The 13,327-nt window shown below is 43.0% G+C and overlaps 1 protein-coding gene across 5 annotated transcripts in view; it reads left to right on the forward strand.

The window, feature by feature from the left end:
• Positions 1-1,434: 1,434 nt before the first annotated feature.
• The window catches only part of Galnt1 (polypeptide N-acetylgalactosaminyltransferase 1), an 85,226-nt gene continuing 73,333 nt past the window's right edge, over positions 1,435-13,327 (forward strand). Inside the window, exons 1-2 of one of the 5 annotated variants that reach the window (XM_029471855.2) lie at positions 1,578-1,622; positions 6,500-6,539. The gene's annotated coding sequence lies outside the window, so the exon portion shown is untranslated. Of the gene's footprint in view, positions 1,889-2,215; positions 2,312-6,499; positions 6,540-13,327 lie in introns of those variants that run through there. The other 4 variants (XM_029471856.2, XM_085833648.1, XM_021150291.3 and 1 more) reach the window with 4 other exon arrangements.

Here is a 13,327-nt window from a genome sequence, read left to right on the forward strand (position 1 = left end):
TTTAATTTGCATTTCCCTAAGTGACTAATGATGCTAAGCATTACTAGTAATCATCTAAATATTTTCTTATAAAATGTTATTCTTTCATTCGCTTGTAAATGAATTATTAGCCTTCTTTACTGATTTCGGGGAACGATTTAACATAATCCGAATACAAACCCTATATAAAATACATGGCTTGCAAATCTATCCTTACAGGCTAGAGTCTCCTTTTTCGATACATTATTCTTTTAAAGTCCGCATTTTATTCAAAATACAGTTTCCTTGTGGATGAATTAACAGGTCAATTGACTTGGTTTCAAAATATTATATTAGTATTTTAAAAAATGACCCCTTAGGTCATGCAGGCACTGTTGTGGACTGCTTTCCAACAGAGTACTCGGAACATGTAGATAAGTAAAAGAAGATAGTAAAAGCGTAGAGGTGATTTTTCATGTCATTTTCTGGAGGAGACTGACCCTAACTCAAGGAAGGCCCTGCACAAGGTTCCACTTGCAGTCTATTGACCACGTAGATCTAAAAGATGAAGATGGAGTCATTAACGCCTGTAAGAGACTTCGTCGTGTAGTTGCAGCTGCAGCCTCGTGGCTGGCAAAGCAGTAAGATACACGCTTCTCAATGAGCTACTGAGATGGCCAAGGCGGCTAGCTGCACCTGGGTGATGCCTGAGGCCATCTTTCTGTCCTGCACAGAGAGCAGGGCGGCCAAGCTGATTCTGAGAATGAGTAGAGAGGTCGACTTCACCAGGGAAAGGAGTGGAAGGCATGGGCTGGGGGTTGGCGGTATTTTTTTTTTTTTTTTCTGGTCCCCGAGGTCCGGCGGCCTCTTCCGGCGGTGTGGGCCGGTGGCCTCCCCTCACCGCCCACCCTCGGTCGTGCATGCAGTCGCCAGTGCCGGGCTCGGCCGAACCACTCATCCCGCCACAGGTGGCTCCGCATCAGGCGTGGCCTTGTGCGGCGCCCCGGGCCTGAGCGCTGCGACGGCGCCTTCGTTTTCAGCCGCCCGCGACCGACTCGCCGAGGCTTTACTCGCTGCCGCCGTCTTTGTCCGCACACAGGTGGGCACCATCTCCTGCCCGAGGCCCTGGCCCGGACAACCGGACCCCGCGCCGGGGCGGGAGGGACAGGAAGCGACTGCACGGCGGAACCAAGCGCGGCGGGAGGACCAGGGGCGCAGCCGGCGGCCGCCGAGGGGCGCCCGCCGCGGGGGAGGGGTCGGGCATCCGGTGAGCGCGGCCCCGGCCTCCCCCGCGCAGCCGCACCGGCCGCCGCGGCCGAGCTCGTCCCGCGAGGACTGCGCCCGGGCGGCCTTCCGCGCGGGTGTGCGCGCCTCGCTGACTGGGGGACGCCGGGCGAGCGCCGACCGCGGCTGCATGAGGCGCGGCGGGAACTAGCGCGCCGAGCTCGCGAGGCCCCGCACGGAGGCTGGGGGTGGGGGGAGGCGGGCGCGGCGGAGGCGGAGCTCGTGCCGGGCCCGCCTGCCCGCGGGGGCGCCGCCGGCAGAGGCCGAGGAGGCGGCGCGGCGGACGGCGGCCCGAGAGGAGCGCCCGCGCTGCGGCCCGCGGGAGCGCGCCGCCACCGCCCGCGCCGGCCTGAGGAGCGCCTGCCGCCGCGCGGGCCGAGGTGAGTGCACCGCAGGCCGGCCGGCCGGTGACGCCGGAGCGGAGCGGGGCGAGGCGAGACGGAGGCCCGGGCGCGCCCGCCTTCTCGGCCCTTTGTGGCCGCGCGGCCGGGGCGCGGGGTCCGGCGGCGGGGACTCCCGGGCCGCCCGGCGCGCGGCGTCTCCCTCTGCCGGGCAGCCGCGCAGAGCTGCGAGTTGGCGTCCTAGTTTGACATTGAGTTAGAAACCGTTTTTCTTCAGAAGACGGAAGTTTGTTTTATTGACAGAGGTACATACAGCTAAACATGGCTCCTGGTTTCGGCCGGGTGGGACTTGCTGCCGCGGTACCGAGCTGACCCTAGCTGGTCTGGAGCGACGGGGGAGGGCGCCCGGGCCGGGGCCGAGCCCTGTACCTGGGAAGTAGCGGGCTGCAGGCGGTGGGAATGAATGAAGGAGCCCAGAGCACAATGCTCAGAGAGACTGACCAGGAGTCGGGATGACTTGCACCGTCACTGCCTCGTACTTAGCCTTGCAGAGGGGACCCCCTTACGCCCCCCACCACATTTATGACCTTGGCCTTCTTTCAGAGCCACTGAACCAGACTCGCTTGGCATTTCTGGTACCTGTGGGCAAAAGGCAGAACAGTCATTGTGCTCTTGAATTGTTTCTGGAGGACAGATTATGTCACCTACACCCCACTTTGTGTTTAATAGTAAGTAGTACGGGTCTTTCTGATCGTATCAAGAACTCTAGAAAGTAGGAGAGCTTGTCCTAATTTTCATAGATGACGATGAGGCCCCAAAGAAGTTAACAAAGTTTTCAGGTCACACCTAAGCTGCAGAGTTGAGATTCAGAGCTAGACTTTGGTTGTCTAAGTGCTCTTTGCTCCAAATTTGTGTCTAGACCTGTCATTGTCCATCGTGGTAGCCATTAACCATATGTGATTTATTTCAAATTAAATTTTAAAAAGTTCAGCTCTTCACTCAGTAGCCACATATCAAACATTAAAGAGCCAAACGTGTTAGAGTTGAATAGTGTTCATCTTGACCATTGATTTATCTGGTAAATGTTTACTGAGTGCTGTGTGTTCAGTGTTAAGTCTTGGGAGTACTATGGTGAATAAAAGAGATAAAGTGTACTTGCCTTTAGGGAGCTTGCGTTTGACAAAATAGCTTGAAGATCTTTCGGTGGTACGCCAGAGCCTTGTTATTTCTTTCAAATGTAGTTCATGAACTAGAAACATCTTCATGATCTGGGGAGTTTTGAAGAAATATTTCAGCCACCCATCCACATCGACTGAACTAGCGTGTGTTTAAACTTGATTCCAGGTTGTGTGTGGTTTGAAATCTGAGAAGCCTTTATTCAAAAGTCAGTGATAACTGGCTTTAGAGAATGTTCCTCTGCTTGTTTAGTACACATTTTTATTTTATTATTATTATTTAAATGTGCATGGGTATTTTGCCTGCACATTTGTCTCTCTGTCCTGTTGGTGCCAGGAGAGGGCTTCAGACCTCTTGGATTGGAGTTACAGATAGTTGTGAGCTGCCATGTGGGTGCTAGGACTAGAACTTGGGTCCTCTGGAAGAGCTGTCAGTGTTCCTCACCACCAAATCATCTCTCCAGCTCCATTTGTTTTAAGCAGCAGACTGTACAACCTTGGAACTGTTCTTCTATTTGTGCAAAGACTTAAGTGTCTGACTTCCTCGATAGAACTTAAACTTAATGAGAGCAGAGATTGTCATAGCTTTCTTTCCTAGTCAGGTGTTCGCATAGACTTTACAGTCCTTGATAAGTAGTAGATTTTCAGTAGACGTGTTTTGAGCAAATGAATGAGCATAACGAATCTATCTGTAGTTTTTCTTCTGGAAATCCTAGCTACCTGGTAGAGTTTTGCTTCTTAGCATGACTTACTGACCTTCCCTTCTTACTCTCTGTTTTTGTTTTTGTGTTGAGGCAGCGTTTCTCACTCTGGCGTAGGCTGGCCTCAGCTCACAGAAACCTTCAGACCTCACCCTTCCAAAGGCTGGGATTATAACATGAGCCAACAAGCCTGGCTTCATTATGGGGTGGGGCACTGGCTTGATACAAGGTCTCACTATGTAGCCCCTCTGCAGTGTAACTCATTGACCTCCAACTTGGTGATGATACTATTGTTTCAGCCCACCAAGTGCAGAGATCATACAGCTAGAATGTCTGCCTAGCACTTGAGGAACAGGAAGCCCTATTAATATATTTAAATTGTAATCCTGTTAGCACTGTGTGTGTGTGTGTGTGTGTTTAAAGATTTGTTTGTATTTATGTGTGTGGATGTTTTGTCTGTATGTATGTCTGTGCCCTTAGTGCATACAGTGCCTTTGGAGATGAGAAGGTGTCAGAACCCCTGGAACTAAATGAACCCTTGGATCACTCAACAATTCCAAAGGGGTTGCAACCCACAGGTTGAGAATCACTGGACTAGTGCCACAGACCACAGTACCAGGTTTTTGCTGTTGTTTGTTCATGGATAACTTCCACAGACCAGGTAGAATCATTTAATTTTTGGAGTAGACTTCCATTCTATGGAAAACAACAGACATAATATCATTGTTTTTACACTCATTTATGTACTACATATACTTCTCATACTTGGGTAAAATAGAAGAAAGGAATGCAGCAGCTGTATAGAATAGGACTAAGAGTAGATACTTACTGCATGCTCATTTATTCCATTCATGTTATTGGGTGGTTAATGTATGATAGACCCCAAAGTAGAGAACAGAGTAGCATAAAACAGTACAGATGAGTCCAGACTTAATGACCGTAGCTTACAGTGAGTGCTGTAGAGAGAGGATGGTGGAGAGATTGGGTGGTCTAGGGATAAGTAGCTGGAGGGGAATGATTGCTTTTGGTCCCTAGGTTAGTAGGGAAGGCTTCTGGGTATCCTCCCCAATTACTTCTAGGCTGGCTTATCCTATCTTTGTTATCTCACAAGTACATGGACCTGTCTCTAAAGGTATCCTGCTTATTTCTGGCTTTATATATGATTTCTTTCCAGGATTACCCTCTTTAAAGTGCTGCTGCTTGTATTGGATCTCATGCCTGACCTGTATGAAGCCCTTCAGTGTTGATCTATGCTGTGCCTATCTGTACTTAAGTGTTTGGTGCTTGAGGGTAGCATAGCATTTGATATTTGTGTCTGTGTACTTTATGTCCAGGAGGAAGGATTGGTCAAAGGCTGAGTAAAGCATGCCCCCCCCCTTTAAATTAAACTTTCTTTTACATTTTAGTTTATTATTTTATGTGTTGGGTGTTTTGCCTTCATGTAAGTCTTTACTTGGGTGCCCAGTGCCCACAGAGACCAGAAGGCATGGATTCCCTGGGCCTGGAGTTACAAATAGTCATGAGATGTCATGTGGATGCTAAGAAACAAACATAGGGCCTCTGGAGGAGCAGCCAGCACTTTTAATTGCAATGACATCTCTCCAGCCCCTTCAATTAAACTTTTTTTTGTTTTGTTTTGTTATTCCTTTGTTTTTCAAGATAAGTTTTCTCTTTGTAGCCCTGGCTGTCTTAGAACTAAGTCTGACCTCACAGAAGTCTTGCCTCATCTTCCTGAATGCTGGGTTTAAAGGCATGTTCCATCACCATCTAGCTAAATTTAACTTTTAGTGTGTGATTACTATAGGTCCACATGTAAACTAAGAAGCAATTCAGGAAGGTCCCTTGTATCCTTTATCCAATTACTCCCATTGGTATTATCTTGTAAACTATAGCACGGTGTTAAACCACGGTACACTCTGATACAGAGACATTTCAGAGAATTTCCACCTCAAAAGATTTTCTTATGTTGCTGTTTTTTAAAAAAAGGTTTATTTTTATTTTATATGTGCTTGCTACTGCATGTGTATTCATTGCTTGCAGAGACCAGAAGAGGGTATCAGATTCCCTCTAACAGGAGTAATAGATGGCACGAGCCTTCTTGTGAGTGCGGGGAACTAAACCAGGTTCCCTACTAGGGCAGCAGCTCCCTTAAAAGCTGAGTTACCTTCAGTCCTTTATATTGCTTTTAAATCATCCTTTTATCTTGCCCACACTCTTCCTTAAGCTCTGGAATCCTAATCTGTTCTCTGTTTCCATTATTTTGTCATCTCAAGAAAATGTTATAAATGGAATTGCTTGCTATAGTAAGTACCTACCTGTGAGTTGGCTGTTTGCACTAAGCATAATATTCACCTAAGCTGTTGACTGTATCAATAGTAGTTTCATTTTGTTATTGAATAGCATTTCATAGGATGAATGAATTCCTAGTCCAGTGTTGAGGATTGATAAGGAACTAACAGTGAGATCTGAAGTGTTCACATTTGGAACTGTAGAAAAGTGTACCAAATGTGGTGTCTTTTTATGATTCTTTTTTTTTTAAAGATTTATTTATTTATTATATGTAAGTACACTGTAGCTGTCTTCAGACACTCCAGAAGAGGGCATCAGATCTCATTACGGGTGGTTGTGAGCCACCATGTGGTTGCTGGGATTTGAACTCAGGACCTTTGGAAGAGCAGTCGGATGCTCTTACCCACTGAGCCATCTCTCCAGCCCGATTCTTTTAATCATTTAAAAGTTTTGAGCACCTGGTGACTTCCAGGTTTTGAAATTACAAATGAAAGCTAGTAAACGTTCACGTTCAGGTTCTTGTGTTCTGTTCTCTTTTGTTTTTCTGAAACAAGGTCTTAGGTAGATTAGGCTGGTGTGTGTGTGTGTGTGGGGTGCTATTTAGCTCTGCCTGGCCTGGACCTCCACATATCATATGTTATCATTGTGTTTGCACTACCCATCCTGATAGGTATGCAGTAGCTCACTGTTGTTTTAATGTGCTTCTTCCTAATGGCTAATGGTGTTGGGCATTTTGTTTGTTTGTTTTTAGATGGTCATTGGGATAAAACCCAGCACCTCACTTGTGATAGGTAAGAACTATACCACTGGGAAATGATTTTTGCTTATTTTCAAACTGGATTGTATTTTTTAACAACTGTGTTTTGAGAGTGTTTTACATATTCTAAGTACTAAGTCTTATCAGAAGGTGTGATTTATTTGTAGGTTGTATTTTCATTCCATATCAGATTTTTGTGAGTGGAGCAAAAGTTTTTAATTTTGTTGAAATCTGGCTTCTCTCTTTTGTGGACCATATTTTTGGTGTTAAGCCCAAGAACTCTGCAAAGATCTAGATCCTGAAGATCCTCCTGTGTGTATCTTTCTGGAAAGTGATATGCCTTATATGTGATTCATTTTGAGTTAACTTTTTGGGTAAAGCATGAGACTTAGGTCATAGCTTATTTACTACCTATGGATATTCAATTGCTTCAATACTATTTGTTGAAAATATTGCCTTTCTTCTATTGAATTGCTTTTGTGTGTGTGTGTGTGTGTGTGTGTATTTCTAAAGAAGTGTTCCATTATTTTGTGTGTCTGCACACATTACCACACAGAGTTTGGTTACTAAAACTGACCCCGGCCCCCCAGTATATTCATTTTCAAAATAATAGTTTCTCAAATTTCTTTGCTTTTTCATATAAATTGTAGAATAATTTTTATTTACAAAAACATCTTGCTGAAATTTTGATGGATTTTGATAGACTGCAGTCCGTTTGGAACAAACTGTTACACTTACTGCAGTCACTGTATGTCTGTTTAGTGAGGTCTCTGTTTCATCAGCATTGTGAGGTTTGCCAAATACTGTTATTGCATCTATGTCTTAGATTTTGTTAGGTATTTTTGTTGGATTTATGTAACTATATGTGTACTTTAGCAATGGTAAGTGCTGGAATTTTAAATGTCCCTTTTTTTTTAAAATTTTTAATATTTTTATTACATATTTTCCTCAATTACATTTCCAATGCTATCCCAAAAGTCCCCCATAGCGCCCCCCCACTTCCCTACCCACCCATTCCCATTCTTTTGGCCCTGGCATTCCCCTATATTGGGGCATATAAAGTTTGCAAGTCCAATGGGCCTCTCTTTCCAGTGATGGCCGACTAGGCCATCTTTCAATACATATGCAGCTAGAGACAAGAGCTCCGGGGTACTGGTTAGTACATCATGTTGTTCCAACAATAGGGTTGCAGATCCCTTTAGCTCCTTGGGTACTTTCTCTAGCTTCTCCATTGGGAGCCCTGTGATACATCCAATAGCTGACTGTGAGCATCCACTCCTGTGTTTGCTAGGCCCCGGCATCATCTCACAAGAGACAGCTATATTTGGGTCCTTTCAGCAAAATCTTGCTAGTGTATGCAATGGTGTCAGTGTTTAGAAGCTGATTATGGGATGGATCCCTGGATACGGCAGTCTCTAAATGGTCCATCCTTTCATCACAGCTACGAACTTTGTCTCTGTAACTCCTTCCCTGGGTGTTTTGTTCCCAATTCTAAGAAGGGGCACAGTGTCCACACTTTGGTCTTCATTCTTCTTGAGTTTCATGCGTTTAGCAAATTGTATCTTTTATCTTGGGTATCCTAAGTTTTGGGCTAATATCCACTTATCAGTGAATACATATTGTGTGAGTTCTTTTGTGATTGTGTTACCTCACTCAAGATGATGCCCTCCAGGTCCATCCATTTGGCTAGGAATTTCATAAATTCATTCTTTTTAATAGCTGAGTAGTACTCCATTGTGTAAATGTACCATAATTTCTGTATCCATTCCTCTGTTGAGGGACATCTGGGTTCTTTCCAGCTTCTGGCTATTATAAATAGGGCTGCTATGAACATAGTGGAGCATGTGTCCTTTTTACCGGTTGGGACATCTTCTGGATATATGCCCAGGAGAGGTATTGCTGGATCCTCCGGTAGTACTATGTCCAATTTTCTGAGGAACCGCCAGACTGATTTCCAGAGTGGTTGTACAAGCTTGCAATCCCACCAACAATGGAGGAGTGTTCCTCTTTCTCCACATCCTCGCCAGCATCTGCTGTCACCTGAATTTTTGATCTTAGCCATTCTGACTGGTGTGAGGTGGAATCTCAGGGTTGTTTTGATTTGCATTTCCCTGATGATTAAGGATGTTGAACATTTTTTCAGGTGCTTCTCTGCCATTCGGTATTCCTCAGGTGAGAATCCTTTGTTCAGTTCTGAGCCCAATTTTTTAATGGGGCTATTTGACTTTCTGGAGTCCACCTTCTTGAGTTCTTTATATATATTGGATATTAGTCCCTTATCTGATTTAGGATAGGTGAAGATCCTTTCCCAATCTGTTGGTGGTTTTTTTGTCTTATTGATGGTGTCTTTTGCCTTGCAGAAGCTTTGCAGTTTCATGAGGTCCCACTTGTCAATTCTCAATCTTACAGCACAAGCCATTGCTGTTCTATTCAAGAATTTTTCCCCTGTGCCCATATCTTCAAGGCTTTTCCCCACTTTCTCCTCTATAAGTTTCAGTGTCTCTGGTTTTATGTGAAGTTCCTTGATCCACTTAGACTTGACCTTAGTACAAGGAGATAGGAATGGATCGATTCGCATTCTTCTACATGTTAACAACCAGTTGTGCCAGCACCATTTGTTGAAAATGCTGTCTTTCTTCCACTGGATGTTTTTAGCTCCCTTGTCGAAGATCAAGTGACCGTAGGTGTGTGGGTTCATTTCTGGGTCTTCAATTCTATTCCATTGGTCTATTTGTCTGTCACTATACCAGTACCATGCAGTTTTTATCACAATTGCTCTGTAGTAAAGCTTTAGGTCCGGCATGGTGATTCCACCAGAGGTTCTTTTATCCTTGAGAAGAGTTTTTGCTATCCTAGGTTTTTTTGTTATTCCAGATGAATTTGCAGATTGCACTTTCTAATTCGTTGAAGAATTGATTTGGAATTTTGATGGGGATTGCATTGAATCTGTAGATTGCTTTTGGCAAGATAGCCATTTTTACAATGTTGATCCTGCCAATCCACGAGCATGGGAGATCTTTCCATCTTCTGAGATCTTCTATAATTTCTTTCTTCAGAGACTTGAAGTTTTTATTATACAGATCTTTCACTTCCTTAGTTAGAGTCACGCCAAGATATTTTATATTATTTGTGACTATTGAGAAGGGTGTTGCTTCCCTAATTTCTTTCTCAGCCTGTTTATTCTTTGTGTAGAGAAAGGCCATTGATTTGTTTGAGTTAATTTTATATCCAGCTACTTCACTGAAGCTGTTTATCAGGTTTAGGAGTTCTCTTGTGGAATTTTTAGGGTCACTTATATATACTATCATATCATCTGCAAAAAGTGATATTTTGACTTCATCTTTTCCAATTTGTATCCCTTTGATCTCCTTTTGTTGTCGAATTGCTCTGGCTAGGACTTCAAGTACAATGTTGAATAGGTATGGAGAAAGTGGACAGCCTTGTCTAGTCCCTGATTTTAGAGGGATTGCTTCAAGCTTCTCACCATTTACTTTGATGTTGGCTACTGGTTTGCTGTAGATTGCTTTTATCATGTTTAGATATGGGCCTTGAATTCCTGATCTTCCCAAGACTTTTATCATGAATGGGTGTTGGATCTTGTCAAATGCTTTTTCCGCATCTAACGAGATGACCATGTGGTTTTTGTCTTTGAGTTTGTTTATATACTGGATTACGTTGATGGATTTCCGTATATTGAACCATCCCTGCATCCCTGGGATGAAACCTACTTGGTCAGGATGGATGATTGTTTTGATGTGTTCTTGGATTTGGTTAGCAAGAACTTTATTGAGGATTTTTGCATCAATATTCATAAGGGATATTGGTCTGAAGTTCTCTATCTTTGTTGGGTCTTTTTGTGGTTTAGGTATCAGAGTAATTGTGGCTTCATAGAATGAGTTGGGTAGAGTACCTTCTGTTTCTATTTTGTGGAATAGTTTGTGAAGAACTGGGATTAGATCTTCTTTGAAGGTCTGATAGAACTCTGCACTAAACCCATCTGGTCCTGGGCTTTTTTTAGTTGGGAGACTATTAATGACTGCTTCTATTTCTTTGGGGGATATAGGGCTGTTTAGATCATTAACCTGATCTTGATTCAACTTTGGTACCTGGTATCTGTCTAGGAACTTCTCCATTTCATCCAGGTTCTCCAGTTTTGTTGAGTATAGCCTTTGGTAGAAGGATCTGATGGTGTTTTGGATGTCTTCAGGATCTGTTGTTATGTCTCCTTTTTCATTTCTGATTTTGTTAATTAGGATGCTTTCCCTGTGCCCTCTAGTGAGTCTGGCTAAGGGTTTATCTATCTTGTTGATTTTCTCAAAGAACCAGCTCCTTGATTGGTTGATTCTTTGAATAGTTCTTCTTGTTTCCACTTGGTTGATTTCGCCCCTGAGTTTGATTATTTCCTGCCGTCCACTCCTCTTGGGTGAATTTGCTTCCTTTTGTTCTAGTGCTTTTAGGTGTGTTGTCAAGTTGCTAATGTGTGCTCTCTCTAGTTTCCTTTTGGAGGCACTCAGAGCTATGAGTTTTCCTCTTAGAAATGCTTTCATTGCGTCCCATAAGTTTGGGTATGTTGTGGCTTCATTTTCATTGAACTCTAAAAAGTCCTTAATTTATTTCTTTATTCCTTCCTTGACCAAGGTATCATTGAGAAGAGTGTTGTTCAGTTTCCACGTGAAGGTTGGCTTTCTATTATTTATTTTGTTATTGAAGATCAGCCTTAGTCCATGGTGATCTGATAGGATGCATGGGTAAATGTCCCTTTCTTGAATTGACTTAAGTTTTTGTTGCTGTGTTGGAGTGAGTGGTGAGGAAAGACATCTTTGCAAGTGCTGCTTCTTTTGCGTGGATGCTACCTCTCTGGTTTTTGTCAAGCTGAGGAATTTTCTTCTGTTCTGTTTCTGAGAGTTTTGATGAGTGAATGCTTAATTTGGCCATCAGTTTTATAAATCAGCTAATATATGGCCTTCCCTTCCTTTTCTTTTTCCACTTTTACTTTCATCTCTCTTTTTCTTTTTTCCTCTCCTTTCCTCTTGGAAACTCTTGGAATTCTTACACATCCTAGTTATGCCCAGTCATGGCGCTATATTTCAGAGCCTTTTAAAAAAATCTTTATTTATTTATTTATTGAACATATGTGAGTACAATGTCGCTATCTTCAGACACACCAAAAGAGGGCACTGGATCTCATTACAGATGGTTATGAGCCACCATGTAGTTGCTGGGAATTGAACTCAGGACCTCTAGAAGACTAGTTAGTGCTCTTAGCCACTGAGCCATCTCTCCAGCCCTCCATGGGATGGAGTCTATTGATTGATAGTTTTTTGTTTTTTTTAAATAATATTGATGAGCTTTCATCCCTGAATAAACTTCCTTGGTCATGGTATGTAATTTTTTTAAACTTTATTTTTATTGAAAATAATTTCTTTTCAGCTGGATGGTGTTGACACATGCCTTTAATTCCAGCACTTGGGAGGCAGAGGCAGGTGGATCTTTGAGTTTGAGGCCAGCCTGCTCTACAAAGCGAGTTCTAGGACAACTAGAGCTTACACAGAGAATCCCTGTCTTGAAAAAAAACAAACAAAAATTCTGGTAAAAGTTTCTCCTCCCAGATCTTCCCACCTGTCCACTCTTTTAAAACAATCGGGTAAAAACCAAAAGCCAAACAACAACACACACACAAATTAATAAATAAAAGGAAGGAAAAAAGTGTAAGAGACATACACAAAACCATAAAACCACAAAATTAGAAAACATAATATATAAACGAATGACCAGTGAGAGTAAAAAAAATGCCCAAACAAAGCAATCTGAGACAAAAAGTCTACAAGAATCCCATTGAGTTCTTTTTGTGTTGGCCAGCTACTGGTAGGCGTGGGTTTTACTGATGTGTAGTTCTTTTTTTCTGTGGAGGTGGGGAGGGGAGTAGGTGGTGGTTTGAGACAGTCTGGTTTCTGGTAATGAAAGACAGCCTTAAATTTCTCATCCTTCTGCCTCCACCTAAGTCTTTGGATTATAGGCATGTATCACCATGCTCAACTTGTCTGTCTTTGTTTGTTTTTGTTTTTTAACATTTATTTATTTTATGTCTATGAATCCACTGTAGCTATTTTCAGACACACCAGAAGAGGCATCGGATCTCACTACAGGTGGTTATAAGGTGGTTGCTGGGAATTGAACTCAGGGCCTCTGGAAGAGCAGTCAGTGCTGTTAACTGCTGAGCCATCTCTCCAGCCCCTGTCTTATTGTTTTTAATAGGTTGGTCTTAATTACTGTTCTGTTGCTGGGAAGAAATATCATGACCAAGGGGACTTTATTGAGAAAAATAATTTAATTGGGAGCTTGCTTTATACTTTCAGAGGTTTAGTTCATTATCATCATGGCAGACAGCATGGAAGCTGACTATAGGCAGACACTGGATCAGTAGCTGAGAACTGCATCCTAATCTATAAGCAGAGAATTCGACTTTAGACTTGGCGTGGGCTTTTGAAACCTCAAAGCCTGCCCCCAGTGATGCACTTCCTCCAACAAGGCCATACCTCCTAATCCTTTTAATCCTTTAAAATAGTGCCACTCCTTGGTGGCTAAGCATTCAAATATATGAATCCATTTTAGTCAAACCACCAGTGTTGTATCTTATGTTCTTTCAATTCAGTGTATATTTGTATTCCTTTTGAGAGACTTTCACTTTGACTCATGAGTTATTTTAAAGTGTACTTTGTTAAGTAGAGGGTTTTTTTTTTTTTTTTTTTTAAATCCTGGTTTGGAATTTTTAGTTTAATTCCACTGTTGTTGGAGCACTTATTCTGTGATTTCAATTCTCTT

The sequence above is a fragment of the Mus caroli genome, unplaced genomic scaffold (assembly GCF_978045245.1).
Source record: "Mus caroli unplaced genomic scaffold, Mus_caroli_1 scaffold_19, whole genome shotgun sequence".
In the NCBI taxonomy this organism is placed as follows: domain Eukaryota; kingdom Metazoa; phylum Chordata; class Mammalia; order Rodentia; family Muridae; genus Mus; species Mus caroli.